This window comes from Orbicella faveolata, unplaced genomic scaffold, assembly GCF_042242905.1.
Source record: "Orbicella faveolata isolate gen_17 unplaced genomic scaffold, um_ofav_v1 contig_4, whole genome shotgun sequence".
NCBI classification, from domain to species: Eukaryota; Metazoa; Cnidaria; class Anthozoa; order Scleractinia; family Merulinidae; genus Orbicella; species Orbicella faveolata.
In genome coordinates this window covers 6333362-6360000 of record NW_028301569.1, presented here as the reverse complement: position 1 = coordinate 6360000, position 26639 = coordinate 6333362, and the positions used below count along the sequence as shown (strand labels likewise).

General features: G+C 39.9%; 3 pseudogenes; all 3 read right to left on the bottom strand.

Annotated features, from left to right (window-relative positions):
• Positions 1-1621: 1621 nt before the first annotated feature.
• Positions 1622-4750, bottom strand: LOC149101263 (uncharacterized; annotated as a pseudogene).
• A 17-nt stretch (positions 4751-4767) lies between these two features.
• LOC149101262 (uncharacterized) lies at positions 4768-5733 on the bottom strand (annotated as a pseudogene).
• Positions 5734-18946: 13213 nt separating this feature from the next.
• On the bottom strand, positions 18947-26639 carry LOC149101261 (uncharacterized; annotated as a pseudogene).

The window sequence follows — 26639 nt, the reverse complement described above, 5'->3', positions numbered from 1 at the left end:
ATAGGAACTCAATTTTCATTTCCAATATCAAAAAAAAAACTTTTTATTTTACCCTGATTACGTGGCTACAAACTATCAAGGAAATACCGACCGACATAATTTCAATCACTGTTGAGTACAGATATGCAAATTACGTCACGTTTCAAATGAAGTCCTCTTTGACTGATTCAGGCTCTCAAACTCCCCTTTGTACTCCCCTTTCTCTAAATGGCATATAAAAATCACCCACCTTAGCTTCTATTGTGAAAAAGTTGTGTATCCCGGCAGAATTTGAAGCCTGAACGATGAACGTCGAGGACATAACGAGGATGACTGATTGACAAACTGATGTGAAATGAACATCCTTTCCCGTTCGCTAACTTGAAGCGCGCGCATTCGCTAATTAGGTTTATTCACTCAATCCTACCGTGCACAGGGTAAAGAATTTTCCTTGCTATGGTTTGAATTAAGGTAAGTGGTTTTTCTTTTATTTCTATCTTTATTTCTTTGGCTTTCATCGACACAAAGATGAAGTAACAGTGGTTAGATGTGGGTTTTCAAGGTTTGTTACGGACAGCTGTGGACAAAGCATAGCATCAAGCGAGTGCGTATCGTTTTCACAATGCACCAGAGATATAAGGCCTCATCTCAAAGGTTTCAATTAACGTTATCGAAGCTTCGCTTAAAAGCGAAATTCAGCTACTTTGGGCAAGAGCAGGTACTAATTCGAATTACTTATCTATTTCATTGTAAACATTTTCGCCCCATAATTTGATGTTCTATACCCGCTGTATCGACGGTTCCTACAAAATACGACTTATCCTTAGCGCCCGATAGTCTGGGTTCTAAGCTGGGAGGTGACTTGAAGCGGAATATTCTTGAGTGAGGTAATCTTCGTCTAGGGAAAGGACATCCTGCCCTTCACACAGTTGACATGAAGAATCAAACAAAGCAGACCATTAGAAGGGCACGATATGACTTATCACACTGACGCTGACGACGTTTTTCTTCTTCTTCTTCTTCTTTTTTTTTTTTTTTTCCTCGATCGTACCTACTCTCTGATGCGACAGGGAATTTTGCCTGGGCTGATCGCTGTGTAGGACTTTTTTGCGCAATTCTCCCTTGCTCAAAGTGTTTTTTTTTTTTTTTTTCGCTTTTGGTATATATATACCCCATGGTAACGTTTCTAACGGCACTTCCCAATGTATATGCTCTTTGCAGGCGTTTTCAATTTACTGCAGGAAGCCAAAAAAATCACAATATAATATATATTACAAGTTAATTTGATTTGCATTAAATATATTTGCAAATTGCAAAAAGGGCGCTAAAAGGGAAAAAATATTATATATTTATATATATTGTTTGTCAAACCGTCGACAAATTATTATTTACCATGATCAGTATTTCTTTCAGGCATTGAAGGTCACAACGCTACCGTTACGGCAACCGATGCTTCATTTTCACATGGCAACTTCCGCCCTATCAAACCTAGGAATTCAAGGAAGAAATGAAAATGAAAATTGCTCGAGATGTTGATGGTCAGAGACAATTCTCACACGAGGAGATTTTGTCTTCCCCAAAGTTTCTTTTCACGGCTGGCAAAATACAAAAACTCAGAAGCCCAGTCAGTTTCCTGCAAAGACTATGAAGCAGCTGAAAATGAAGAAGCGCTGGCAACCTTAGGAAATGAGGTATTGGAGCACATACAGCCCAAGCACCCAGTACTAGTCAAGTACGATGGTTACAATCTTTGCGAACTCGTCACCTCACCGAAGCTAAGTATGTTAAAAATCGGTAAACTAAGCGAAATTTGTCGCTTATTTAAACTGGAAGTGCCTGGTCAACAAGGAAAACGAAAAGCTCCGTTTCTTGGTGCGTTAACCCCAATGGTATCGGAGTGTTCCTGCTACCACTCAACCGCGTCTTCTGTGAGCCCATGAAATGAGAGTTGCATTGTGATAACTTGCAAAAAGACTTGCCTGAGAGAGTTTTGCAAAGAGCCACCAAAAAATGCAGACTTACAGCTAGACGGAAAGTATCATCTTACCGTTTCACCGTTTCTTCGGTCGTTAATATAAACCATCAAGTTTGAACAACTTAGATCATTCTAAAAGATAACGCCGTGTTAGTTATGCCTTGGAATTGACAGTGCGTGTTTTACACCCAGTCCGTAGTCCGTATTCTACAGTCCACAATCGGTAGTCCATATTTTACACTGAGCGCGTTTAAAATATCCCCATACCAACTTTACGGTATCATATCATTGATACTAATATTATAAATAAACTTGCAGCTCCACCAACAAATACTTCTAAAACGTGCCACTCGATACTACTGTAACTGTTAAACCTAAAAATCGATTTCATTAACTTAGATATAGCATTTGCACAATGTCAGATGACCAAATGAATAAAACTAACTGGCGATATAGCGCGCCTCATGATGTTCATTCACAGGAGCTTGTCACAAATTCATTCGCCGTATTTCATCGACATTCATTGTTCTGCGTGGAAACAAACAGATTTTTCATGCCAGAAGATAAGTGATTTCAATATCCCAATAGTGTGAGAGGAATTTAAAAATAGATAATCAGTTGAATAAGCACTTGAACGGGACATGTTCACGCGTTTGGGCGATTTCAAATCAATAGCAATCACTAAGCTACACTCTGGGTAACTGGCTACTTCTCAATCGAGATAACACTGGAGATATCAGTCTTCCAATTTGAAGTAAATTTACCACTTTTCAAAGCTAAGAAAATATACCTTCGTGCCTCTCGGCCGTTGGTCGTTCAAAATTATCATTTTCCGAATTTATTTTGATAAATAAGACAAAGGAGGATAGTTCTTTGTGTCTGTTAACAAGAATTGTCGAGAAATTACGATGGCAGGATCAGGATTGACGTAACAAGAACTCCTTCCGTCCGCCATATTGGCGGGCCGCCAAGGTCATCCGAAATCGACCCTCTCGATATTTTCCAAAGTAGAAAGAACTGGAACTTTTTAACATCCATTTCGTAGTTAGGACCCTAAAACAAGATTGCATGCCAAATTTCAGCAAAATCGGTAAGGTACGGTGGCCGGCCAAAGTTTGAATCGTATAGACTGTGACTCTTAAACATCGAATTTCGTTAACAATCTTCCATGAGAAGTTTGGCCTAGTAAAGGTGAGGGCACTGAAAACGCGACAAGCATATGGTCACATATGCTGCCCCACCCCAGGCAAGAGCAGCACAACCGACATGGCACCCTTAAGTTTGACAGTGAAGCCCACACGATGGGACAGTCGCCCATGCTAACTTATCCCACCATGCTGGCAAAAACTGGAGGCAATCGAAATTAAACTAATCATACGCATTGGTATTGATTGATTGAGGGGCCAACAAGGTGGGACAGTCGCCCATGCTAACTGGACCCACCCTGGTGCCCAGTAATTAATTGAAATAAAAATAAACACACAATGCAATCTGGATTACTCAAAATGAGCCTATAAAGGCAGTCGCCCATGCTAACTGCACTCACCAGGATATCATTATTAAAAATACAATACGAACAACCCATCCATGCAGTCTATAGTGACATCGCGAGACAGTCGCCCATGCGAACTTAACCCGCCATGCTGCCTCTGACTGGAATTATACCAAATTGAATAAACCATACATACTTGCACCGAGGCCAACAACTTACGCGAGGGGCAACAAGGTGGGACAGCCGCCCATGCTAACTTAACCCACCCTGTTGCCCCCTACAAGAATGCAATAAAAGTTAAATATGCTACTTGCTCCTACTAACCCTACTGAACCTTGAAGAGACCTAGAGAAGCAGCCGCCCATGCTAACTGCGAGCCATAAGCAGTTCACGAAACTAACTACTGGACCTTTAGGCAACGAAGCTAGGTACCCTTATATATCTTTGGAAAGCATTTGATTTCCAACGACCTAAAGCACGAATTTGGGCATCAGACAAACCTCGATCTGCTGCATGAGAGGCACCCCCTATCCGAAAGCTATGGCCCTTATAACGGGAAGGAGCCAAGCCACAAAGCTGAATAGCCATTGAAAGGCGTTGGGAAAAATTCGATCGGGATACGACCAACCCATCCACGGAAATAAAAATAGGGCCTGGTCTGGAGCCTCGCGAGGCTAGATACTTGGACAATAAATCGACCGGACAAGAATGGGGGTGACGAGAAACCACCACTGAAAAGGGGCGCTCGTTATAACTATGTTCAAAATTCCCAAAAGTCAGCTTAAATGCGGTTAATTCGCCGGCAGCATTCAACAATTTGGTGAGCTGATAAAGTTGGAGAGGAGAAGGAGCACCTTGCTTAGAAACTGATGTAATCTCACCAATACGTAAAAAGGCAGAAAAAGCTAGTGAACACATAGCCTGAAATTGAATTATCTGATAAGCTAAACCTTCAAGAGAAGATGCAGCAGCAAGCAGTCTGTCTAGTATAGGGAGTGTAATCGAAGACGAGAATCTAGGCGAAAGCCCACTTTCCCATACCCCTTCAGCATTTGAGAGACATAAAAAACTTTGGAGGGGTCAGAAAGGCCCATTAGTTTATGACAATAGCCCAGTGCTGAGATATAAGTATTCACAGTGGATGGGGCATAACTAGAATTATACAAATAAGCTATAAACAGGGCCATGACAGATGGTGAGATAGGAAGTGCCAAAGAGGGGTGTTGAAATACTGAATTATAGAACTGATGAAAAAGTTTCCAAGCACGCTGATATGTGGGAATGGATGAGGGCTGAAGACTTGAAAGCAGCAGAAATGAAGCTATCGATGCCAATTGAGTGGCTGTAGATCGTGAGGGATCTCTGTGGGGAGTGGATGCATGTAAGCTGGTGCCAGCTGCCTGAATGTCCGCAATTGCAATCGAGACAACGAATCAGCTAATTTGTTGTGTAACCCGGAATATGCTTAGCTTTGAAGTGAACATTATGACGCAAGCATACTAGCACCAGTTCACGTACAAAGAACATCATGTCCATATCCCGACAAGACTGTTTATTAATAACATGCACTAAGACCTCATTGTCAGTAAAGAACAAACATGGCGATTTTGCATCTCACGTTCCCACAGATGCAAACTTAACACAATAGGGTAAAATTCTAAATATGCAATATTGCGATTACGCCAGCTATCAGGCCATTCACCATAGCACCAATTTCTACCAAAAATAGCACCAGAACCAAGGGTGTCAGAAGCATCTGTATAAAGCTGGAGTTTGTGCGAATCATACCAATCATCCGAGAGAAAAAATGAACGGCCATTAAAACCCGAAAGAAAATTTTGCCAAACTAACAAATCTGCTTTCACCTCCCAAAACAACCTAATTAGGAAGTGAGGGCGCTTAACACCAATAGTAAGGTCAATCAAACGGCGTAAAAAGGCCCGACCTGAAACTACTACTGAACAGGCAAAATTCAGTAATCCTGTTAAGGACTGAATCTCCTGCAGACTGACCTTACGGCGTCTAACAAAGGCAGAAATAAGGGCTGAACACTTATCTAACTTTTCCTGTGGCAACCGAGCCTCCATTGAGATTGAATCTAGCTCAATGCCAGCAAAAGAAATGATTTGGGATGGGCCAACGGTTTTCACAGGTGCCATGGGAATCCCAAATAGCTACAGAGCATCAAAAATAAATCTAAATGTTTCCGACATAGGTCCTCTGTAGGAGAAATATTTAAGAAATCATCTAGCAAGTGCAAAATGTCTGTAATGTGCAACTTATTCTGGGCAATCCATTCAATCGCGGTTGAAAATGTTTCAAACGTTTTACAAGAACTTGAGCAACCCATAGGCATACACTGGTCATAATAATATAAGCCTCGCCGACATATTCCAAGGAGATTATGATCTTCAGGGCGAATAGGAATAATGCGAAAGACGTTTTTTATATCTGTCTTAGTCAGAAAACAACTCGAGCCTACAGACTTAATGCGGCGAATGGCATCTTCTACTGTGGCATACGAAACACTTGTGTGGTCTGGAGAAATTCCATCATTCAATGAAGAACCCTTAGGAAATGAAAGGTGGTGAATTAAACGGAATTCTCCTTCAGCTTTCTTGGGGACTAAACCTAGAGGGGATACACGAAACACCGAAAAATGTGGCGAAGAAAAAGGATCGGCAAGCCTATGAGCGTCAAGCTCCTTAGAAAGTTTAGCATCCACAGCCGTAGGATTTTGCATGGTAGACAGTAAGTTTTTAGAATGACACGAAAACTGGGGACCCTCGTAATACAAGGGGAAACCCATAGTAAACTCAGTTGCTAAATATTCCGCGATTGAATTGTCATACCCAGAAAGAAATAGGAGAAGGTTATTAACTTTTACGGGAGTTGGCAAGTGTGGTTGAATTGGCCTGGGGCAAGGTTGAGGTACTAGTAGGCTTATTGGCTCCTCGGACCTGAGAGGAGATTCTGGGGTTTCCTCTGGGGCCACGAAAATTACAATGGAGTGTCCGGTGGGCCCCTTCACATTTACAACAGGTGTGCCTGAATGAGCAGCCAGCGCAGTCACCACCCCGATGAAATTTGAAGCAGTACCCCCTGGGGATACTTATGGGGGAAACGGGCTTGGAACCCGTAAATGAAGTGGGCGGTTTCTTAAGGTTGCTTTGGGATCGAAGCCAAAGCTCCCAATGCACATTGCCCCAGGGAAGGGAAGTGGCCTGGGACTGGCGCAAAAACAGAAAATTTTCATAGAGAAAGGACATAAAAATCCTATTTCCGGGGAAATATTTGATTTGTTTCATTGAAGCACGTGCGTGCTGCAAATGCCTCGGCAGAGAGAAAAGTTCTTGTTGCAGGAATTCAATATATATCCTGTAACCAATCCAGACATAAAAACAATTCCAAACCTGAAGCTTTAAACTGTTTTGTAGTGTGGGAAAGGGCGATGCAAGGCAGATTTTAGCCTGCTGAAAATTTGAACGTGGAGGGCAAATGACCGCCAGAGGAACAAACAACAAATATTGCACGGCATGCATAATTTGAAATTTTTAAATTGCAAATTATGCGTGGTAATTTGAAGTTTCTCAAAAATTTGTGGCCAAGCACCCAACGGCTGTTTGAGTGCTATTATTTTATTACTTTGTCTTTTGAATAAAGGGCGTGATATGCAAAATTTCCACTTGGGGAATTGTTTGTCTTTAAACAGGAAAATTCAATGTTTGAGATTATATTATTAACCTGTACAAATCTTTTTAAGTAGAATCCTGAAAAATTGTCAGTTTCGATGGCGCGTGTGTGAGGGAAAATTGATAGATTTTTTTAATTAAAAAAAGTTTTGCTTTACAGGTGGTTGGCAACCATTCCAGAGAGATTCAAAGACCCTGGCGGCCATGTTGGATGATTTTAGCAATAAAGCCTATTATAGCGGAGCACCGGCAGCCGTTCAAAAAAGTCTGCATACGAGCCAAGTGGCCAATCAGGCCGGAGCTTATCCCGGTTTCGGTAACATGACGCGATTAGGAGTATTTTTACTCCCTCCTGGGAAAGCCAAGGACAGAGCTGACTGACTGTCGTGGCAACATTAAGCTATTGATCTATTTGGTGTTTTGGATGATCGTAGTCAATTGTTTCATTAGTTATCGGGTCCCTTTCTCTTACAATAGCATCGTTTACTCGCGGCTGTTCGATTGGAGTTTTTGCTTTAACATTGCTTCTCCAACTAACCTGTTGTTAATTTTGTTGACTAGGTTGCCATCAACTGTAAGTTGAAAGCAATCAAGTTCCTGCATGGTTTTGATTACTATGCAAAGGGCTTATTTTTTGAAATAATTTGGTGTGTTTCTGGTGAGGATGGCGTTATTCTTGACACTTGTTGCCAACTGAAATTTATGGACGTGCTTTCAACGTAGTACAAGCAAGGCCCAACCTTCACCGTGGTACAAGGGCAGAAGAAGGGGGGGGGGGGGGGGGGCTGGAGGGGTGGTGGTCTTCGCTCTGTTAAGGCACAGCTGTTAAAGCACACACGTTCTATTAAAGCACAGCTGTTGGATATGGCTTCAAATTACGTCAGATGACGTTATTTGATCCGCCATCTTTGATTGGACTGAAAGTTTCGCTACCGTAAATCCTGGAATTAGTCCCCCCCTCCCCAAACACACCTCGAACAAGCGCCCCCTTCGAATAAGCGCCCCTCCTATCGGCCGAAATTTAAAATAAGCGCCCCCCTTCGAATAAGCGCCCCTCCGCTCCCCCCCCCCCCATTTTGTGGACGAGTAATGAGACAACAAAGGATGTATAGTTTTCGTCATGTAGTATGCGATTTGTACATTGTTTCAGTTTGTGAACACGTTTACTAGTAGCGAACCCGTTGAACACGTTACGTACTAACGATGCCGCGATTTAAACTTAAGAATCAGCTTTTCATGTCAATGAACAGCTTATGTTGGTGTTTACGCGCAGATGATGTATTAAAAAAATGATCATGTCAGGCCACGATTTGGAAACATTATTAAGCGCCCCCTCCCCCTCGAATAATAGTACCCTGTCTTCCCCTAAATTTGAAATAAGTGCCCCGGGCGCTAATTCGAGGATTTACGGTATCTTAGAGTAAATCGCCCTTTCATGGAGAGCTGGCAGCCATCACCCTCCCCCCCCCCCCCCTTTGTAGGTCTCAGACTTAATCTATGCTCGAAAAGTGTTCAAAATAGCAAAGAAATTGTAGAAAATGTGAGTTCCCATCATTTTTTATTCTTTTCTTTCCTTACAATACAACTCAAGCCCAACTGATGAATATAACACTAACGAGAGGTGATTTAAAACTATTAATTATTAGACATTGTAAATAACTCACCGGTCGCTGATTTTCCAGGGCTTCCATTTCGCCAAAAATCCGATTACATATCCATTCATTTCCAAATCATTTACCATTTATGTGAAGGTGAATTAATCAACATGACACGAGCGTGGGACAAAGAAAAATTCTGAGTCCCCGACAGGAATCGAACCCATGACCTCCCGACCACCGGGCGGGCGCTCTATCCACTGAGCTACGAGAACTCTTGGAGAGCGAGGTCATTTAACTGAGTTCATATATGCCAGGCGTCCTGCATACTGCTAGGATCAGCGCTATCGAAAAATACGATCAAAGACCAGGATTTAAAAAAAAAAAGATCAAAAGCCTACCAAATGGGGTCGGCTAGGCAAGCTTGTTATTTGTTGCTAACGGAAGTATTCTTTCAAAGCCTCCAGAAATTCTCTTGAATGGACATGACACGTAAAATGTTATGTATACTTGCACCTTTTTTTGCAGATTCTGACGTAAGGAGGACTTGAAATTGAACTGTAAGCTTGAGTGTTTGTCCAATGCTTAATTAATAGATGTTTTCAACATGAAACAATAAGGTTTCATTAACTAGTGTTATCTAAAATAACTATTATGCATTCCAAGAATCGATTTAAAGTAGATATTTCAGTGAAGTTTGGATTGAACTCGCCGAAAGTCTAAGCAAAGTGATATTTTTCCCTAAGCAATTGGCGGAAAATATTTCAAACTACACCGATTTCGTTTTGAATAAACTGGATATTGACAAAATAATTCAATTCCTTGGTGGACGATATGTTGCTATCCCTGACTTTTTTTAGCGGTTATTTCAAAAGAAACGATTGTCACAAATGCACTGACCTTGAAGGTCAATTTTATGCCAGCGTACTTTACTTTCAAGAACTAAACCATTCTAATCTAGAAAGTGAAAACTCTTTCAGGTTTATCTTACGTTAAAACCTATTATTATTATGACGAATTTCCAGTTTTTCTCGTCCATTGAAAATTTTTACATTTGGGAAACAGGGCAGGGGTACAAACAACGTGCGGCCATACGCCTTGACGAAATGTGCTTAATTTTTCACCTTGGCAGCCTTAAGGTGGCCGAACACAGTTTTCAAGAGCCTATGCCTAATTCACCATAACTTTTAAGATATTTATGCTTTGGCGCCCGTTTTTTGCAAGAGTCAGGGTTAACCACAGAAAAGTTTATTCTCGCATTTTGGCTGAGGTGTGTGCTGTTGCCATGGCAACGGGGCTGGTTAAGAACAAGGCTTAAAAAATGGTTTTTGTTTATTTAAAAAAATCCAGTTGTTAGATTTTTTTCATCATTTGCCCACTACGAATTGACATTAAATCCCTTCTGTCAACACTGTTCTAATAAAATTTTGACATAGGCGATTGTGGTAATTCGCCGTAGATCGTTTTCACTGCATGTTCTGTATTATTAAAAATTCCCTATGTCAAAATTCAGATTTTTTGCGATAGACCATTCACGTGGTTTCTGAACTACTGTTTTGCCAAATTTCTTGAAATTCTAACGACTGGATCGTTAGAAATCGGCAAGTTTCTCCAAAAGCAATCGGTCTCAATTTTTCGAGCAACTGCGCATGCGCTGCATTTAACTGGGTTCTTTCGGTAACAAAGAAAAAGCTGAGAATTGCTGGGTTCTTCGCGTCGTTACCTTTTCCAACATATCTTTGTAATGAAAGACTAAAGCCATTAATACACTGCGTTCAATAATAGAGAAAAATAGCAAAGATAGTGCAGGTGTTGAGTAAATAAAATGATCGCTCTATTGACGGCATGTTTTTTTTTTTTTTGCAATCCTTGTGCGCGCGCTGAATTGCATCGGCAAAAGCGCGCGCGAAAACTGTGTTCGGCCACCTTAAGCCGCACGGACTAAACGTAGAATTAATTTTCTAAACGGCTTAAGGGCCCATTAACCGATTCGTGCGCGCGCTCGCGCACGTTGCTAAGGAGGTAAAATTTCACTTCCGGTCACTTACGTCAGCCTGAGCACGGAAGATAAAAACAACTCAAAAACTTGCAAATTCGCTTACATTTTAGATGTTTTTCTTTGTGTTTCGCAAAATGCAAAGTAAAAAAGTACAAGCAAAGACAAAATAGGAGAAGACAGAAAAACAAGAGCAATAGAAAGAGAAAAACTAACTCCGCGTGGCTTTGTTTGATCTTACCGAAGTGCGCTGGTAATGTAAATTGCGCACGCGCTGATAGGATAATTTCCAATATATATCGGGCGCACTTCCGGTTTCTTTAAATGCTAAAGGAAACGCGGTTTTTCATTAAATCCAGCCTTTTTCGACGAATTCCGATTAAAGCCAACGTTGGCAACATAGCTATGCATTTCTTTTTCGAAATCATGCTTTTTTCAGAAAAGTACGAATTTTTCAATATTTTGAAATGCTTTCAAAATCTGACCTTTTAGAAATGAAACAAAATCGATGCATAGCGTAATGAGGATTTAAATTAAAATATTAAATCAATGAAAAAAATCCCGAGAAAGTAATTTGCCTGGGAGCCTTTGCATTTTTTCTGTATCAGTCACATGACCATGGGCGTGGCCTGATGACGTCATCACTAGTGTTACTGATCATGAAAAAGTTAAAACACATGAAACAACTCTGAAGTAACTAAAAATGACGAGGTTATATGAGAATAAATTTTCCCTAGCAACGGCTCGAAAAGATCGGTTAATGGGCCCTTAAGGCGCGCGCGCTTTTCGCTATCCGTCAGAGTCTCGCATGCAATTTTTTCATGATTTCTTCGATGAAATGTCACATTCAAAACTTAGTACTGAGGAAGAGCTAGACCCGAAAAGTCTGTCACATATTAGTTGAGTTTATTTTGGCACCATTTTATTACTATTTGTTACTTTAGCTCCAAATTTCCTCAGCTTTGGGGCTCGGTTCCGCTATTTACACTGCATTTACACTGCATTTACACTTCAGTCTGGTGATAATGACTTTTAAATGTATAACTGGGTGTGTGCCGGACGCCTTATTTTTTAAATATACCCCAAAAGTTAGCATCACCATAGCACAACAAGAAACTCGCAGAGTTTACAGATTTCTCCAGGAGCCATAATCGGGGACGGAGACCGTAAGCGCGCGCCATTTCTAGTATTGGGGTTGTCCCCACGATATGGGACAATAATTCTATTTTTAGAACAAATTGCGCCATCACCCGCGGCACACGCGCGTACATGCTGCGAGGATTTTTGCGGATTTCGCGCGGAGGAAATGGCGTCCGAAAGTCCCGAAATTTTTCATGTTTTTGGCCCACAACTCAACGCGTTTACGTCTGTTGGAATTTTGCTTAAGTCTTTTCGTCGTAAGCTGCTCCAGTTTGAGTGAAGTAAGACAGTGTCGAATTTAGTTATGTTCCGCTGTAAGCTTATATATATATATCGCTGACCAAGTTGTGTTCCGACGGATGCTTCTTTTACATGAGCTGTACATTAATCCACTTTAAATTTCACATATGTTGAAGATTAACAGCTTTTCCAATACACAGCAAAGAACTAGCTGGATATATTTAGATATAGCAGAGCTTCAGGACTTCATAGTTTCCTAGCTCCTCTTGCCACACGCTTGCGAGGAATTTGTCAGTGATCTATCGCGACCGAAAAGTAAAACAAAATAACTGCTAGTTTGAGTTTCTCTGGAGTTGTATGCAACGCTTGATGTTTCATCAAGGCCCAATAACTTTACGTCCGTAGATACTGCTCAGTTTTATTCCTGCAAAATTCCAGTAAATTCTCTGTTGTCGATGAATGAGAACGCCCGCCGATGCGTGTTTTGTACAGTCAATAAACATGACAAATTGTACTTCCGCTGCACTTTCGTGTGAAAGCGTACATCGAACTCAAACAATAACTCTATAGTTTTTAAATATGTTTTAAGATTGATAAATGTTTGAGAACATATTAAAAGCTAAGCTGAAAATATGTGAATAAAGCAGAAACAATCAGCAAAGTTCCGATGACGCTTTTTTTTAATCAACTTGGAATAACGATTTCGATTTTGTTGATCGAGTCAATGTCGAGTTATCAAAACTCCTTGTCTATTTTCATTTTCGCAGTGTAAAACTTCACTATTCTTATGTTGAAGAAACACACATGATGTTAGTAGCCTTTTTCTCGTTCGTGAAATTTGTTGCAGCCTCTCAGCACAAAAGATAACGAAAGAAATCTTTGTCAAGATTTGTTGACATTTGAAAACACCGACTCGGCCTTGAAAGTGCACGAGCTGCACTATGCAAATGAGCTAATTGCACGCGTCAGACTTTCCTTTCAAAAACTTTCAAACAAGCAGAAACAATAAGAAACCATCAAAACAGATGATTAACCATTGTCTGAGAAACTCACAAATTAACTCGATACCAGAGTATAGAGTTTTCCTGCTATATTCTTAAGTCAGAACAAACACAAAAACATACGCGTAAGCTTACAACTAGCGTGAGTAGATCTTATTATTCATTCCCAGCGCGAGATTGAAGTCTTGTTTTCGACCCTGAAAAACCCACCATTTCCGTTAGCTTAGAGCATAAAACTACATATAAGCGCCCTGGTTCGTATTCCCTGCCTTATTCCCTGCCATCGCTGTGAAAAATACGCAAGAGAATGTCTCAACTCTCACCATTTGATCACGCAACGTGACAACATCCACGCGAGAGGCCCCGACATGTGCGTGAATCCATATCATAGGTGCGCGCGAATCCCGAGACTTACGGCCTCCGTCCCCGATTATGGCTCCTGATTTCTCTTTACAAAACCGCAACCGGACAAATCACATTCTTCTATAGAACTGTTAAACTCTGCAATAAATTGGACTCTGCGCTCAAGTTGAAACCTTCACTAAAGGACTTCAAGCGTTGTTTTGAGAAAAAAAAAATTAATCTCCAAATTTCTACAGTCTTGAACACACTCGTGTATTTCTTTTTCTCCGTCTTTTTATTTGTTTTTAAATATTTGTTTTTTTTTTACCTTCATTTTAAAAAGCCCAATTGGGACGAATAAAGTATCTATGTATATGTATATTTATAATATAGCTAGGACCCTGCGGGCGCTATGAAAAACCTATGTTTTATCAGAGCATGAAGCATAGAAAAAGCGTGTTTTATTCTTTTGCGCGTGTAAAATCTATATCATATGGCAAATGAAGAAGCCTAAGCCGTGTTTTACACTATGATAAAACACTCCGGATATTCAAGAACACTCGAGAAATGTAGAAAACACTCGCTTGCGGCTCGTGTTTTCTACATTTCCCTCGTGTTCTCAAATGACGGTCGTGTTTTATCACAGTGTAATGCACGGCTTAGGCTTCTTTATTTGTTAAATAAAAAACGCCAAAATATCTTTCAAGAAATTTTCAAAGAAATTCCTAGACTCAAAACTTTTAAATATCTCAAAAGACCCTCTAAATATCTCTTATTTTTAGTTTAGAAATAAGCCGATACGGAATCACTTGGGCCAAAATTTTCAAAATTTACTTGAAGTCGTAGGAGTGGGGCAGGAAGACTCAAGTGCTTCGCTGTTACCAGCATCCGCCATCTTGGAAAATTGCTACCCCAGAACTTTATAGTTCAAAAATGCCAAACATATAGAGGATATTACACGGTGGCGAGACGATATGTTCATGCCACGAGAACACAATGTTCATGCCACGAGAACACAAAATTCATATCTTCGAGCGAACGTGGAATGTTCTTTTTATTACACAGACATACTGATGACGACCTTTTTGACGATTTTTCCAAAACTCTTCCGAAGGTCACACGAACGTTACCGAAAATGTTTCGAAGATTACCGAAGACTGCCGAAGAATTTCGAGGAAGAACCGAAGATGTTTCGATCATACACCAACAAATCTAAGTACAATTTAAGAGACAAACTTGGTATCAGTGAAATTATCGATATCTTCACTGGTGAGGATATATAGATTACTTAAGGGAAAGTGCGCGCGTACGGTATTTACGCACGAGATGTTGACCTATCAAAAAACAAACGAGTGAGCGTAGCGAACGAGTAAGTTTTCTGGTACAAAAACAACGAGTGCGTAAATACCGTTCAAAGCACTTTCCATGCTGTAATTTGTTTATTTTATATTTACTGAGATTTTCACTTCCAACGTTCTTATAAAATTTAATTGCTTTTTCATTCAGCAGAACAACAAGCTTATTTAAGTTACGTTGCGCAAGCACTTTGCCGCTTCTTTGGAAGCCTTTTTTTTTGTAGAGAATGTTTACCGACTTTACCTCTTCATCATTCAACGCCTCAGCTGCCTTTTTTTTTTACTTTCTTTGCCTTGCCTTTTTAAGTTGTTTTTTTCGAGCTACCAGACGTTTCCTTAACTCCGTCAAATTGCTTGCTGTCGATAATGCTTACGAGATATTTGCCTTCTTTCAAAAACCGGCTAACACTTGAAGAAAACCCTCGAAGGCTTGATTGTTCGTAATCCTCGCCATCTGTTGGTTAAATTCACGCACATCTAGTTTGCTTTCTTCAACTTTTCCTGCGTATTCCTTCTGTTTGAGGAATTCGCTAGCAAGCTAACGACTTGTCGGTTTTTTGCCAGAGTGTTTTTGTTCTGCTGTTCCTGGATGAAATCTTCGATTCAATGGGTAAAAGCGATAAAGCGTTAAACCTGTTTTAACTTTCCGCCATCGTCCGTGGCTTATAGCTAATTCGCGATAAAACTAGTGGAAACTTGTGGAAACTCTAAAAACATCATTTGAATGGAGATCGGAGAGACGCGTGAATGTGAACGCGTTGCGAACTGACTGTTTCATTTTGACAGCTGATTTTTGATTGGATGAAACGCTTTTCCCACGTGTGAGAAAGTCGTTTGGCGATTGTGATTGAATGAAGAAATTTCCGTATGGGTTTTTTATGCGATCGATTCTATCCGAAAATCTCAATAAGTATGAAATGGAAAGTACGCCACCCGAGTCCCGGATGTGGTTTCGTATGAATTTTACGAGTGGTGTATTTTCCAGTAAAACAGTCGTGTCTATTTAACAATTCCTCCTATGTGAAATCACTAGATCAAAAACGATGATAGTGTTTGAACTCAAGGCTCTTAAATAGTCAAACTGATCTAAAACAAAAGGGCGTTTAATGTTTTCTTCAATTGGGCAACGGCATAGGAATTGAAGAAAATGTATATAGAGTCCATGATAAGGACCTGTTAGCGCCAGACTAGCGCAGATTCTGCCACATTGAACTTGAAACGTCATTTCCTGTTCCTTTCCTTTTGCAATCGATTTCCTAATCAGCCAACTCTGGTAAATAGAAAGGGAACCAACCTTTATACATATAGGTGATTTATGGTCCAAGCAAATGTCATAAGGCTTTCAGGTACTCAATGTTTCCAACTATAGCTAAATATCGCAGATACTCCTTCACATAATGCTGCTTTCAATTTTGACTAGTGCAAAATGCCTCGCACTTCATCGCAGGAATTCGGCTGGAACAGTGGAAATTGCAATTTTTAACTATGCTAACAGCAAGTGGGAACAGATTAAGCTTGTTCTATATCTAATTCAATTAATGGACAGGAAAGAGCTTCAAGGGTTTTGTAATTCAAGGCAAGGAAGAATTTCTAGGGAACTTCTGTCAAAGGTTATTTTCTCTCGGTTTTTATGAACAAGACAGCAATACATCGGGCATTCGGTCACAGGTTGTCTAGGAATGGGAGGAATTTATCAAAAAGACTTTTTTCATTATAGTAAAATCTGGAGCAGGAATATAAGTGTGATATCGGCATTCTATGGTAAAATTATAAGGCCTACAATAATTGCTATGAAGAGAGTGTTCTGACTCAACAAGCCTTTGAACTATTTCAGGTTTGACCTATCGACTTATGTTTAGGCAGCTAAGCAATAAAATGATTGATTCTATTCTGTCCGGTCCTCGGAAGGTTAAGACGGACACGTCTGTATCGATCGATCTGTAAATAAATATTCTTAGTTTCCAAGAAAAAATTTTAAATTCATTTTAAAATTCATTCAAAGTTTCTGATTCGCTTCATTGTTAAACAAGATACTGGTGCGTTGAAGATTCTGACTTCCGTCTTCTTTAACTGTTGTTCCATGCTCCTTTAGTTGATTCAAAACATGTTTTTTGATTAAAGTTAAACAAACAAAGCAACCACTCATTCCATGTAAAAGAACGCATCAATAATGGGATTCAGATCAAAGTAGGTTCAGCTTTGCTCTATTTGACTTCGATAATCATAAAGGACAAGGGGAGCATTTAAAATTATTTTCTTTCAACGAAGGGTAAATTTCTAAGGAGCCTCAATCTTAAGACAGCGTGTTTTCTATTAAATTTTTATTGCAATCTTAACTGTCCAAAGTTCGTATTTAGAATGGAAAAACGGCTTTCATTGCGTCCTCCTTTTGTTAACCCATTCGACATCTGATTTGTTATTACCTAAGAATTGACTCTAAACGTTTAAATAAGAACTTCGGTTTGTTTTCCTAGTAAAGACCACTTGATGTTCTGTTGAGAATTGTTCTTTTATCCATTTCAAAATTATTCATTCATATACATGCAACTATTTAAAAATCTGAAAACAAGAATTCTTTAGAGTATCATCACGTGGTCTACAGTGGGAAAAAAACCCGCCCAAGCCAAGGGGGTCTTTAGGTCCGGATGAGGTCAACTCATATCAAGCTATAGCAGAGAGCTGAGAATTGCCTTTTATAAATTGTCCACTGCTTGAGGTCGAACAGAGTTTCATCTGCTCTTATTTGGAGATAAAATCTCAAAATTGTAAATTTTCATCATTTAAACTGATTTCCAACCATATAATTTTCTTTGTTAGTCTCCACTTCCTCTTATTCTCTCTACCTTTCGTTCTCTTTCTCTTTACCTCCCACTTGATTAGAAATTATTTGGATTCTCTGAAGAGGGAGATATTCGGGAACCCCGATGTTGTCATGGGGTACCCGCTTCACGAAATGCATGATAGTTACCCTCAGGAATCCCGAGCACGCGCGTACGTCGAGAATATGAACATGCGCCATTTTGAATTGTTGTGTCTAAGATGTGAAAATCGCGCTTCGCGGCAAATGCGTTGTCCATATAAGCTTTGTAGCATGTCCTGAGGTAGTCGCATTTTAGCATTTTCTTATTACTCGAGCCGTTTTGTGTTGGTTGCCAAAAGGGGCGTCAAGGTCCCAGGCGTCCCTATCGTAGAGCGTGGAAACTGGGGATGAGAATGCGACGGCTTGCTTTCTTCGTCAACAACGTAGTATACAGAAATGAGAATTCTCTGTTTTGTGAAAAGCGTTTTGAAGACAATCACGTCTCATACGTTCATTTCACATACAAAGATGTTGATAGTTTTCGGAACGGGTCGTTCCACGAATTATATTGCTCGAAAGCCGGCAAAATAAGAAAAGTTCATATTCGTTCTCACAAGATAACGATTGAGCCGTGTAGGAGTTCAAACTACGAAACCACTGACAAAAAACTATGACTACTGGCTTAAAAACAAACTATGATGCTGGGATGTACACCTCAGAGGTTGAAAAAATCAAGAATTGTCGTAAACAGAACACTGAAGATGAAACAAACAACATGCAATTGGACAAAGAGGATACTCAACGAAGCATTTTGAACAGTAAATATCTAAGCTTAACTCTCGTGTTAGAACACCCTGATTCTTTTATTTGTTTTTATTGTGTTCAATAATCTAACTTAGAATATCGCGATATGAAGTCCAAGTAAACGGTCTTAGAGCGTCTAGTTTGTTTGTTTGTTTGTTTTTTCTTTTCGTTTTCCTTTTGCAAAAGTCTGATCATCTGAAAACTGATAGGTAGGTAACAGAAATTAGAAGAGACAGGCAATATGCTGATCAGAAGAACAGGGCAAAAGATATCTGTGTTTCAAAACTGAGTTTTAAAAAGCCTGCTATCCTTTCAAAAATGAAATGTTGTCCCCCCTTCCTCATCCAATACAACGTTGAAACTCAGGGGGTATTGTGGGTACACGCATCCACCATTTCAGATGGGCTGAGGGGACGGGCTGGGCAAGTGTTGTTGCATTGGCGCGCTACTGTTTTTTTTTCTTTTTCTTTGGCTTATGTGAAAAAGCCCCACGACTTTTGTCCACGAACAAACTGAAATCTTATGGCTATTTGAGTTCAGGGCATTACAATCAGAAATTCCTTTATTAACAGTTTCACTACTCGTCCTTTATTATCTACGAGTTATTACTCAACTTGGAGTTGCTTCAGACAGCTTGACAAAGGACAACGTTCTGTTTAGTTTTGTGATTTCATTTTTTTTAATTTGCACATCTTTTTATAACGTCTTTTTATGTTCATTAATTTACTTATTTGAACTAATTTTCCATATTTAAACCATTAATCAATACATGTTTGTTTCGTGGTCTCTTTTAGTCTTTAGCCTTCTCAGTTAGCCTCGGCCAAATTCACGGCCAATGTCACGCAAGCAATTTGCAGTTCGAGTTCCTGGAAACAGGTTGACATTGTTGGGAGGGTTACCATCTCGGGCAAGAATATTTTGCAGCTCTGCTACGGTAATTTGCAAGGTGAGCTCTAGATTTTGCTGGTTATTCTGGACATTATTTCCCATCACTGCAAACCTTTCGGCGGACTGTGCATTTTGACGTACACAACAGCCAGCGGTCCACAATGAATTTGGAACAGAAATCCTTCCTGTATTGTCGTTCCCGATTTGACTAACGACTTCTGCATTTCCGACGACTTGGTTGTTCTGTTGCCGTTGAATTCTTACAGAGGAAGTTCCGGTTAAAAGATACAATGTCCCAGCCGGCAGCGCTTGTTGAACCTGCTGCTGTGTGCATTGCGATCTAGCATACTCTCGTATCCAGGTCTCAAATCGGGACCACATGCCAAAGTTAAAATGTGGTTTTGCGGCACAGCATTTGTGTATGTGTAAGTGGAATCAAAGCGTTCCTGAGAACTCGAATAAGTCGCCGCAGGTACCAAGTGCCCCCTATTGGTATGATGCCCAATTCGATATATTGCGTCACTTCCTTGATTTAGGATGCCTTAAATTGAAATGTACAATCATTCAATATTTAAGGTTCATGTCCCAAGCTTTGAATAAGCGCTAATACTTAATTGTTTTGGATCTGTACGGAACTGTGCACCATGGCTCTGCAGCCAAATTGCACAGGAATCCAGGTTTTGATGAACCTCTAAGAGAAACACAATTTCTCTCTCCTTCACTGTCAACGCATTATGTTAAGCATTTCATATCAATTGACGTATAACATGAATTAATCTGATTCCGATTGTTTAATCTTTAGCAATTATTATGCTAGCGCGCGTTGGATGTGAGATGATATCAGGAGCCATAATCGGGGACGGCGACCGTAAAGCCACCGCCAAACGATCGCAACATTTCAACACAACATTTAAGAAATAGAAAACATGTACCACGTTTCTATCGAGTTATAGAAACACGAGTGGAAGTTTGGGAGAACGAGAAATGCTGTGGGAACACGAGCCGCAGGCGAGTGTTTCCACAGCTTTTTCCAGTTCTCCCAAAGTTTAATTTCCCGACAACAACGCGACGAAAAGAAGGAAAACAACTTGTTAACTTTAATTATCAAAACGTAAATTCTCTTTGCTTGCGCCATCATTACGTCAACAGCTCGTGCTAGTTCTGTGTTTCTGTCGAGTTTTAGTATAAATCTACTGGCGTTCTATTACGAATATCGTTCTCTGATTGGCTACGCTACCTACTGTCTATTCTGTGATAGATAGTGAGTAGCAGTGTGCCCTTGTTAACAAAATCACGGCCGCTTCTTGGCGTTTTCGAAGTGTCTGTGAAGAGGATTTAGATAAAGTTTTGAACGACTGGTAGATTTATACTAAAACAATTAGATTATTCGCTCTCGATTTTTATGCGTGATAGTTGACTCGGGCTGCGCCCTCGTCAACTATTACGCGATAGAAATCCCGAGCTCATAATCTAATTACTTGATAGAAACACGACTTTTAACCAATCAGCGCGCGTATTTTCTTAGGACTGTTTTGTAAATGCAAATGTTCTTGGTCCAGCATTTGCAAGCTCCGGTCTAACGATCGCAACATCGTTGGGCGCAACATGTTGCGTGTGTTTGGCCGACATATTGGGTGTTGAAAATCGAGCTAGTGCGCATGCCCTGGCACAACATTGTTGCACGAACCTGGCCAAACGACTACAACATCATGCAACATCCATAAATGTTCCATGAAAAATTTGACCATTTCCAAACTTGAACCAAAAACACCTAGCATGTCGCAACACGTCGCAACACGGTGGCCAAACGCGCCCAACATGTTGCGCCCGAAAATGTTGCGATATGTTGTGTTGAAATAAACTGGTTATGCAATCAAAATCAACAGATAGCCGAATCTGAATGTTAGTATTTTTTCTTTTGGTACTAGTATTGTATGAAAATGTTTGTATAGGCACAAATTACGTATGGAGCAAAGACTATGTCACAAACTAAGAGATTGAAACAGAAAAATAGGCAAAGAGATGTTTGCTTTTCAGATACCAAGGCCTGTCTGGAGATCACATGCCTCAAAATCAGTATTTCTGTCTGCCAGTGATATCAATATCTAGAGGTCGACTCACAAGAAAACTCACAAAATTAAATACCTCGTCATATCGATCTGAATAAAGGTCACTTAAACTGGTTAATTATGATTAAGAAAATTACAAGCCACACCAAACGGTATTACTTTTCCTCTTGAAGTTTCATGGCGTTACCGGGAAGTTGCCGGGGTACGGTTAAGATGCAAACTAAACAATGGTGGCAAAAGAGGGGAGCGAAGCTTATCCCCGTAATAAAAATAATCTGATACTTAAATTCATAACTCTGATGAAGGTGGGAACATTAAGACTAGGGTGGGGGACATCGTTTTTGGGTATGTAAGTAACTTATTTACCTGGGGTTGGGCACCAGTTAGGCGTAGACAAGCCATTTCGAAACATTACAGTTTCCTGGGTCAATTTGTAGGCTGCAAACACTGCAATTCCTATTTGTTCGTCGAACATTGTAGCGTACATGGTGTTCTGAGGCTGCTGTGGGTGCGGTACAGGCGGCTGACAGATATATCTTATATCACCCATATTGTTGGGATTTCGTAAGCCTGTCGGTGGTTGTCCACCTACAAAAAATTGTGTGTAGCATGGCAGGGCAGGATTATTGTAAACATACTGAACAACTCTTCGGATTCCTGTGGAGTCTTCACTACAGTCTTCTTTAGTCTTGTTCTCAGTGTCTGGTGTACGATCAGGGTTACCTAGGCGACAAAGAAAGTGTAATACACACCAGTTATGTAACGCTTTCGATTAGTATCCCACGGGTCACTTCTATTTTCTCTAAGTGCGACTGTGTATACAGGGAAATACAAGTGACAAGTGACAAGTGACATATTCCATGGTATACAACGCGAGAGCGTTGCATAAGTATTTTGTACCATGCCGTATAATATATAGTGGCTAATGCAATCAGTGCGAAATACTCACGGCGCATGACGGGAAGGTTGCATGTAATATCGTCGAATATACAACGGCTTTCCGTTATTCTGATTGGCTGTATTTTCTATGGCATGGTATAAAATAAATTATGCAACAAGAGATACAGAGATTTACTATGATTTTATTTATTTATTTATTCATTTATTTATTTATTACCTATTTTTATTTACTAGCTACTTCTTAGCAATTTTGTTATTAATCATAAAAATTGGAATTTCCTCAATTGTGATTGGTTTAAAAAACTCCTACTTTTCACTAATTCACTTGCCAAGTTGTTATCGGACATTTCAATAAGCCACTCACATTCAAAGTTGTAGTTTAAATCAACCAATCACATTCAAAGGAGTAGTTTAATTTCAGAGAGACATTAAACAATTTACGCGTCCTTTGATGCAGATTTTCCTTTTCTTTCATAACTTGGCTATTCTTCTTTTCTCGGAAATGATTAATTGGTAATATAGTACGGTCCGGTATGTCCAAAAAATCAATCCCGAAGGACTTTCGTGCCGAAATTGATGTTTTTTTTTTCGCTGTTTTGCACTAATTTTGGGCCGAATAATAAGAATGTAATGGGGTACAAATTTTCCGATCCCGTCTTCCCATTTTTCTGGCTACTTAAGGATTATGCTAATTTATGCTAATTTATGCTAGTTAGAGGCAAAAAAGGGTTTTGCAAATATCTTTGCTCTGACTCAAGATATATCGACCAAACTTGCCACGAAGCTTGATTTTTATGACGTACATTGTATGACTTTTAATCCAATTTAAAAATTGGATTTTTTTCCCGTGGTTTGTTGTTTGGCCGAAAAACACTGCTGTCTCATTCCAATTAGTGCTATCCTTGGTTTCTCCTTTCTGACACAAACTGAAGAGTCAACTAGCAAGGTAAGCTTATTTCAAGTTTTATCAGAAGGGAAAAGGTTTTAGAGCTTGTTTCACGATAAACGGTAAAGCTTTAACAATTGAATAAGAATAAAATGCAGGGCTCAATTTGAGAATAAAACATTGGCGTTATTTTATGCCTAGCAGGAAACATTTAGGGGTTTCTAAATACAGGCACAGTTGAATTACTTGGAGATCCAGAAATCTGTCATTTATTAGCGCACTTTCACGCCTAAGGCTTGCTCTAGACGTTGAATTTCACATGCGCCGAATCGAATAATTCAATTCGGTGCATGTGAAATGCTACGCCTAAATCAAGTCGATGCGACTCAAATGAATTAAATGCGGGTTCAGTCGCATTTTCGACTAGATCAGTCGAAGATACGAATAAAGTGCTTGATTTTATCCAGGATGTTCACCATTCTCTGCGTTAGCCTTGCCCAAATAATCTCCATAATATTACAAACTTGCCATCGGGAGGAAAAAACTAAACTTTATATATGCCTTTTACTGTGTTTCCTGCGTTCACGCATTCAATTTGGCACATGTAACATGCGACGTCTAAATCAAATGTCGCATTTTTCAATTCGAAGCAACTCAAATTGGTATTTGATTCGGCGAATGTGAAATTCGACGTCTAAACCAGGGCCAAGTGAAAACAAGCAGCCTTAAAACTCCAAAGTCTAGGCGTATTTTCGCAATTTCGAGTGGTCCTGAGAGGCTCACCATGTCAACAAGGAACTTCTGTTATCGTCAAAGTCCAAAAGCATGCTGGTACTTTTGTTCGCCAATAGATTATTAGCGGACTTCTCCAGCAACACAACCATCAAGCTGGTCGTGGTTTACAATAAAAAAATCAAATGTCTCGATGGTGAAGAAGAACACAACCACGAAGAGGCGGACACGCTGATCCCTAACCAAGTTTTGCGTTCACTAGATGAGCATTTTTCGCAAGAGATTTGTGTATCCTCGCCAGACACTGACGTACTAGTCCTGTTGCTCGACTTGGTTTCCAGGGGACGTCATGGAAACCTGAATAGCCTGACGTTTTTGACAGGCAAGGGCGCAAACTACAGAGAGATTGATGTTATTCAACGAGTCCAAGCGATTGGAATACACAAGTGCCAAAGTCTGATTGGATTGCACCACTTCACCGAAGCCGAGAGGGGAAGGAAGTTTGTTGGTATCACGAAGAAGACCTGGGTGAAATCTTACATGGTACTCGATGACGACCATACCGTGATCGACTGTTTCAGAGAGCTTGGTGAGGGTCTTATCCAAAACCAGTTAGCCAACGAAGAACTGCCGACTCAAGTTAAAGACCTAGAGAAGTTTGTCTGCGAAGTGTACTGCAAAGCGGTACCTACCAACCTTCCTGAACTTCGATGGGAGCTCTTTCGATCCAGGAACTTGAAAGGTGAGATGCTGCCTCCAATGCGTACCTCCTTACTTCCACACATCACGCGCGCAAACTTCATGGCCGTGCGCGACAAATCCTATACCACCAGCTGCCCAGATCTTCCTCGCATTAAAGAGAATGGCTGAAGCGAGCACCAAGGAGCATACGTTCCCGTTATATGCCTGTCTCTCCCTGCACCCTAGGCTGTTATTGAGCTTACCAAATGCGGCTGCAAGTCAGCCTACAATGGACGCTGTAGCTGTTTCAAGAACGGAATTCCACGCACTCCTCTTTGTAAATGCTTTGGAAAAAACCGTACAAATCCATTCACAGATGACACACGAGTTGATGACGAGGAAGAGGATGGTGATGCTCTTAGTGATAAGAACTTAAGTCACAATTTATGACACTTTTAACGGAACAGTATATTATTATCATACATAACAGAAAGAAGACGAATAGCGTCTGCGTTGTTACTATGGGACTAACAAAAGTCAATGATATTTTTGTCTGACAAAATTGACAGAGTACATGGATTCAACAACAACGAAAAAGAAAATAAAAAAATTCTGCACTTAAATGAACATCGCTTGTAATGGAAATCATTCATTAGTTAAATTTCATTAAAAATGCACTGTTTACTTTAGAAAAATGAGAGTTCGAAAATCCAAGATGGCGGATCCAAGATGGCCGCCACCAAAATAGCAGGTAGTTAATCCTGACGTCATCGCTGGTTGCCATGGTAATCAATTTATATCATACGATGTACGTCATCAAGAGCAAGCTTCGTATAAAGTTTGGTACGTGTATCTTGAATCTAAGAGCAAAGATATTCGCAAAACCTTTTTTTGCATCTAATTAGCATGAATGAAATCTTTAAAGTCCTACGGGATTACATACCGGACCGCACTAATTTGACTTCGTGTCGTCTGTATATCAAACTGAATTGGACTCCACTCAGTCTTATTACCATTACAAAACATTGCGATAAAATGGGAAACAAAACTTCATATCATTTTGCTTCAAAATTAACGACAAAGATTGCTTCATGAGTCTGCTTCACGTCGTTATCAGATAATAGTGAAAGAAACTGGATCTGATACGAACATCAATATCAAAATGAGAGATTTCAATCTTCCCAAGTCAAAGAAAATTCAACGCTTTATCAAGAGAACTTTATGGATGAACTTAGGTTAGAGCAACGCAAGTTGAATTTTTTAACATATGTTAACTCTAAATGAAGACTTAACATGTTTAAGTTAACATGTTAACATGTTTAAGTTAATAAGTTAACATGGCAAACACTTTTTTCTGAAGAGATAGGAGCAGGTGAAACGTTCTTGGATTTCAAAAAAGGGACGAACGAACCTTTTAAGATTTTACATTTAAGGGCAAAGTATAACATTTTGCGTGTTAGGAAAAAACTTATGTTCAGTCACCATTTCTTCTCATTAACGTCTTATAATCAGACGTCTGTAAGAAGTAATTTCTAGTTTAGCACAGCCTAATTTAATTGACCATAATCTCGAGGAGATCGCTTTTACCTACTGCCAGTCAAACAAAATTAAATATTAACATGATAACAAAATAGTGTTTATTTCATCTTTTAATTTTGTAACCTGTTCATGCTGGAACGCGACGATTAAAAAGTATGTTTATTCTCTCGCACTCTTCCAGTTAACCTCATTCAAAAAAATTTGGTCAAACTTGAATTGCCAGTATTGACAGTCTATAACGAAACGAAACTACATCAGTTTCAAATTGGCGCCAGACCTCTGAAAACGTGTACAACATTCTGCGGCGAAAAAAGACCAAATTCGTAACTTTGTAATACACTCTTTTCTTTTCCTAGTAGATTTACAGGGTTTTTTTCAACCATGATTAGATATGCTATGGGTTCATTTAGAATACACCAACAAAACGTCTTACCGTTCGTCTTTCTAAAGTGAAGGCTTTCAACCACAACACTATATGTCATTAGTACGATAATGAAGATAGATGAAAAGCTCTTGATAACGAATGCTTCCAT